General features: G+C 39.0%; 1 pseudogene; it reads left to right on the top strand.

Moving 5' to 3' along the window:
- The first annotated feature begins 251 nt into the window (after positions 1-251).
- On the top strand, positions 252-1,688 carry LOC141498028 (methionine aminopeptidase 2 pseudogene; annotated as a pseudogene).
- Positions 1,689-6,456: the final 4,768 nt, after the last annotated feature.

The raw sequence follows: 6,456 nt of genomic DNA, 5'->3' as shown, positions 1-6,456 counted from the left end.
ATTATTCAGTTTTCAATTAGTTCTGGGTCTATATTTCCCTGTTCCAATATTGGACATGATTTTTCTTGTAATGTGATCTGAGAAAGATATATTGACTATTTCTGCCTTTCTGCAGTTGATCATTAGGTTCTTATTCCCTAGTACCTAGTATATTTTTTGTATAATTACCTTGTACTGCAGAGAAAAAGGTATATCCAGTCCTGGCATGCCCCTCGGCGCAGGGGCGGCAGCCTTGCCCTCTCTCCGGCAACATGGTGGGCGTGGACGCGGCGCAGGTGGCGGCCCAGAGCCACACCTGAACAGCGAGCTGTAGCCGGACAACAGGGACGACAGCACAGCCGCGAAGGCAGAGGACAAGGCCAAGAAGAGGCGGCGCAAGAAGTGGCCGGGGAAGGCTGGGGCGGCAGGACAACAGGAAAAAGAGGGAGGATATGGGACTTCAGTGGATGAGGTAGCCAAACAGCTGGAAAAACAGGCCCTGGAGGACAAAGAAAAAGAGGATGATGAAGAAGATGGAGATGGTGATGGAGATGGAGCAGCAGGAAAGAAAAAGAAAAAGAAGAAAAAGAAGAAAGGACCGAAGGTACAGACAGACCCGCCCTCAGTTCCTATATGTGACCTGTATCCCAGTGGTGTATTTCCAAAGGGTCAAGAATGCGAGTATCCCTCCACACAAGATGGGTGAACGGCAGCTTGGAGAACCACAAGTGAAGAAAAAAAAGCATTAGACCAGGCCAGTGAAGAGATCTGGAATGATTTTCGGGAAGCTGCAGAGGCACATAGCCAAGTGAGGAAGTATGTGATGAGCTGGATCAAGCCTGGGATGGCTGTGACAGAAATCTGTGAAAAACTGGAAGACTGTTCCCGGAAGCTCATAAAAGAGAATGGCCTCAATGCTGGCCTTGCCTTCCCCACAGGCTACTCCCTCAATAATTGTGCAGCCCACTACACTCCCAATGCTGGAGACCCCACGGTCTTGCAGTATGACATTTGCAAGATAGATTTTGGAACACACATCAGCGGTAGAATTATCGATTGTGCTTTTACTGTCACTTTCAACCCCAAATATGACACATTGTTGAAGGCTGTAAAAGATGCTACTAACACTGGAATAAAGTGTGCTGGAATTGATGTTCGTCTTTGTGATGTTGGTGCGGCCATCCAGGAAGTCATGGAGTCTTATGAAGTGGAAATTGATGGGAAAACGTATCAAGTGAAACCCATTCGAAATCTTAATGGACATTCAATTGGGCCATATAGAATACATGCTGGAAAAACAGTGCCCATTATGAAAGAAGGAGAAGCAACGAGAATGGAGAAAGGTGAAGTATACGCCATAGAAACCTTTGGTAGTACAGGAAAAGGTGTGGTGCATGATGATATGGAATGTTCACATTATATGAAAAATTTTGATGTTGGACACATGCCAATAAGACTTCCAAGAGCAAAACACTTGTTAAATGTCATCAATGAAAACTTTGGCATCCAGGCCTTTTGCCACAGGTGGCTAGATAGCCTTGGAGAAAGTAAATATCTCATGGTTCTCAAGAACCTGTGTGACTTGGGGATTGTGGATCCCTACCCCCCCCTTATGTGACATCAAAGGCTCCTATACAGCACAATTTGAGCATACCATTCTCTTATGCCCGTCATGTAAAGAAGTTGTCAGCAGAGGAGATGACTATTAAACCTAGCCCCGAGGGTGGCCTCAGCAGCTTTCCCTAGGCTTTGTTGGAATACATTATACTAGAATTAATTCGCAACAAACATATTGTCTGTTTTTAACAGTGGACCTCTGTAATACTTTCCCATGTGTGAAAAGGAAGGAATTCAGTCAAAGGCAAGTCATCTCATGTAACTAAGGCAAAAAGCTTTCAGGGGCTTTTAGAGAGATTTCACAAATGTTAAAACTGTTCACTATTTTCTGATGAGGAGAACATACTATGATGCTCAATTTTTAGTTTGGAATGAGTTCTATACATTTTGTTTTGAACATTTATTCTATAAAAAGATGCTTTTCAGATATTTATATGACCATATTCCTTGAATGCTCTGAATGAATTGACTACCTAATTCTCCCACACTCACTTACTATAAGCCCTCTGGTCTCAGATTATTGCCTTTTACACTTCCTGGATTCCATTTTGTAACAAGTAAAGACAAATTTTCAGATCTAAGAGATACATTTCCATGTTTGTGGTTCTAATTCTGGGCAAGATTTGCTGGCTGTATTTAAGAGAATCCATGTCTTAGTGTTAGCATCTGGAATGTAGCTTTCCTTCCTCCTGCTCATGCAGTGGATTACTACCTTCGCCCTGGCAGCAGCAGCGCACCAAGCCATTGGCTCCTGATTTTCTTCCTAATGGATGGAGGAGGATAAACAACGTTAGCAGACACCCAGTCTTCGAGAATTCTTCATTTTCTTTCTGAGATCCTCCCGTTAATCCTCATTTTCTCCAGTCAAGTGGAAAGATATATATTAACTTTCAAGCATTCTGACTTTCTAAAATGGAGCTTTTTACTGATTCTATCCACACTGGGGGAAAAAAACCAAAACTCTTCAGCTTTGCTAGCAGAAGACTTTACATACCTGGAAAAGAAACCTTTTGAGGCTGAAGAATCAGAAAAGGAAAACCAGGGAAGTTTCTAGGTTGAATTACTGTTCTGAATAGAACAAATGCAATCGTAGTCACTAACTAGGCTCCTTGCTAGAATGAGTCAGTTTGATGGGGTGAGAGGTTAGTTTTTCATCTCACATCAAATCAACATCAGGGACTTAGGGGATGAGTTTGCAATGCTGCAACGGTTATGTGAAATATAAATGCCTAAGTATGCAAATCCCTCCAAAATAATTCATTGTGAAGGGTCATATATTTACTTGGGTTTTGATCAGACTGTCAAATTCCAATTTTTCTTACTTGTAAATAAATACTCAGTTGGGACTGTCCCAAAAACTTTAAAACTGTAATTTTGGGGGCTTGATATTTTTTTTTGTACCAGGGTAAAAAGCCTTAACAAAGGGCATGCTTGCTTTCCAAGTGTGCTCCCATCCTGTCACCATCACTTCATGATGTGATCGCCTGTGGGACATCGCTTTAGTTTCTGTTAGTCTTGTCCACCAACCATCCTGTTCTCAAATACAAAGAAACCTATGACTTCCTCAGTGGGAGAGGTTTGGCGTCTCCGGAGCTTAAACCAGCAGCCTCTTGACAGAATGATGAATGAAAGAATGAATGAAAGCTAGCAGGATCCTCCTTTTGGGTGACAAGTGTCTTTGAAGAGGAGGGGAGGGGGACTTGGAGGACAACCAAAGCACAAGCTCTATAATCACTACCACATATAATAAGTATGTTACTTACTACTACTTCTATATCCTTCCGACTAGCTCGCTGTAGAATGCCGAAGCTTAAGATGATCCTAGTCCTGCAGATGGATCCTTAGACCAATTCTGTATGTGCACAAGCTCCCCTCCAGTGACTGACTGACTGATTGACTGACTGACCGACCGGGGGATACAGCATCAGCGACCGTGATTGTACTAAGTCCTAGACTGGCTGAACGTTGGGGGGATGTGATCTAGTTAAGCAGGGAGGCTGTGGATTTAAGAAATGTGTAACTACCTACTATCCATCCATGTATCTCTTGGAACCATTCTGTCATGTTAAAATAATGCTGTACCTTACTGGCTAACAAATGATTAGTTTGATGTTTAAACAATAGTGCCTTTAGTAAATTACAATCAAAGAAAAAAGAAAAAGGTATATTTCCTTCTATCTCCATTAAGTTGCCTCCATAGGTCTATAATATATAGGTTTTTCTAACAATCTACTTAGCTCCTTAACTTCTTTCTTTTTATTTGATGATTTAATTTCTCTAAATCTGAGAGCAGGAGGTTGAGGTCTCCCACTAGTAGAGTTTTTCTGTCTTTGTCTTCCTATAATTCTTTTAGCTTCTTCTCTAAGAATTTGGATGTTATCCTATTGGGTGCCTGTATATTCATTATTGAAATCAGTTTATTCTGTAGGGTACCTTTTAGGAGGATATAATTTTCTTCCTTATCTCTTTTAATGCTATCTATGTTTATATCTGCTTTGTCTGATATAAGCATTGCTACCCCTGGTTTTTTCACTTCAGCTGAAACAAAATACATTTTGCTCAAACCTTTTACCTTTACTCTATATGTATCTCTCTGCTTCAAATGAGTTCTTTTTTTTTTTGTAAGCAGCATACTGTAGGATTCTGGCTTTTAATCCATTCTGCCATTTGCTTACATTTTAAGGGAGAGTTCATCCCATTCACATTCAGATTTATAATTACTAAGTGTTTATTGTCTTCCATGTCATCTTCCCTCTGTTTGTATTTTTCCCCTTTTTCCCTTTATCTGCATACCCAAGTATTTTGTTTCTGAATACCACCCCCTTCAGTGTATTTGCCCTCCTATATACACCACTCCCCTTCTTTCTCCTTTTCCTTTTTCCATTTTCCCTTTCCTTCCTTCTGTTATTTCCCCTTTGTCTCCCCCTCACTGTCTCCATATCTCCCCCTCCCCTTTTCCCCTTTTAATACTTGAAAATTAAGATTTTTTTTAAGTTAACTGAGTGTGTGTGTACGTTGACTTTAAACCAAGTCTGATGAGAGGAAGATTCAAGTGTTCCTCATGTCTTCACTTCTTCCCCTCTATTTTCATAGGTCTTTTGTACCTCTTAATGTAATAAGATTTACCCCCATTCAACCAACTCCCTCCTCCCATCTCCTTACTCTCCCCCATTTTTTTGCTAGGCAATGGGGTTACATTCCTTGCCTAATGCCACATAGCTAGGTAATTATTAAGTATTTGAGACCAGATTTGAACTGTGGTACTCTTGACTCCAGGGCTGGTGCTCTATCCACTGTGCCACATAGCTGCCCTGTTCCCCTTTTTAAGGAGGAAGTGTTTTTAAATAATTCTAAGTCATTCAAAATTCTGAGTATCCATCACTTCTAGCTATGTATATTCTATCCAATAGAGTTACAATTCTTGAGAGTTATTAGAGTTTTTCTCCCAAGTAGGGTTATAGCCAGTTTCATTCCATTGGATAGCAGTCTCATGGTTAAGTCATGGGTGTCCATCACTTCTGGCTAGGTATATTCTCTCATTTAGAGTTCCAATTCTCAAATGTTATGAGAATATTTTTCCCTTGCTGGGATATAGCAAGTTTCATCATATTAGATAGCAGTTTTTTTTTAAATCACCCCTTTTTTTAACCTTTTCATGTGTCTCTTGACTTCCTGTTTGATGTCCAAATTTTCTGTTTAGCTCTGGATGTAAAAAATTCTTAAATAAAATGTTAGCAAAACAATGACACCAAGTTTTCATTAGAATAATACACTATGACCAAGTAGGATTAATTCCATGCATACAAAGTTGGTTCAATATTAGGAACTCTGTCATTATAATTTATTTTATCAAAAACAAACCTAACAGAAATCATGATTATCTCAGTAGATGCTAAAAAAATCCTTGGACAAAACACAGCACCCTTTACTTCTATAAATAGTAGGGAACATAGGAATAAATATATTGTCCCTTAGAATGATAAGTGGTATCTATCTGAAACCATCAACAAGTATTACATGCATTAGGGCCAAGTTAGAGACATTCCAGATAATCCAGGGGTAAACAAGGGTGCCCATTATCACCACTACTATTCAGTATTAGAAATTACCATCAGAAATGTTAGCTTCAGCAGTAAGAGAATAAAAAGAAATTGAAGGAATTAGAATTGGGAGGGAAGAAATAAAACTCTCGCTCTTTGCAGTTGATGTGACGGTATACCTAGAGAATCCTAAAAAAATCATCTAAAAAACTGCTGTAAACAATTAGCAACTTTAGCAAAGTCACCAGACACAAATTAATACTACATAAAATCCTCAGCATTTCTATAAATTTCTAGTAAGATATAGAAGCAAGAATTAGAAGGAGAAATTCCATTTAAAATAACTTGAGACAACATAAAATACTTGGGAGTCTACCTGCAAATGCAGAGTCAGAAACTCTATGAAAACAATTCTAAAACATTTTTAACATAAGAAAAATCAGATTTAAATAGCTGGGCAAATTTCAACTGCTCATGAATAGGTTGAGCTAATAAAAACGACAATTCTACCTACAGTAAACTTCTTATTTAGTGCCATATTAATCAACCTTCCAAAAAATAACTTTAATGAGCTAGAAAAGTTGTAACTAAATTTATGTGGAGCAGCAGAACGTCAAAAATATCAGGGGATTTAATGAAATAAATAAAAAGAAGGTGACTTGGCCTTACAAGATCTAAAATTATATTATAAAGCATAAGTCATCAAAACTGTGTTATTGTTCAAGAAAGAAAGTGGCATATCAAGGGGATAAACTAGGTACAAAAGAGGCAGCAGAAAATTAGTATAGTAATCTGCTGTTCAATGATCCCAAAGAGTCCA

The sequence above is a fragment of the Macrotis lagotis genome, chromosome X (assembly GCF_037893015.1).
Source record: "Macrotis lagotis isolate mMagLag1 chromosome X, bilby.v1.9.chrom.fasta, whole genome shotgun sequence".
In the NCBI taxonomy this organism is placed as follows: Eukaryota; Metazoa; Chordata; class Mammalia; order Peramelemorphia; family Peramelidae; genus Macrotis; species Macrotis lagotis.
The sequence above is the reverse complement of the archived record's forward strand: the minus strand, read 5'-3'. Positions and strand labels throughout refer to the sequence as shown.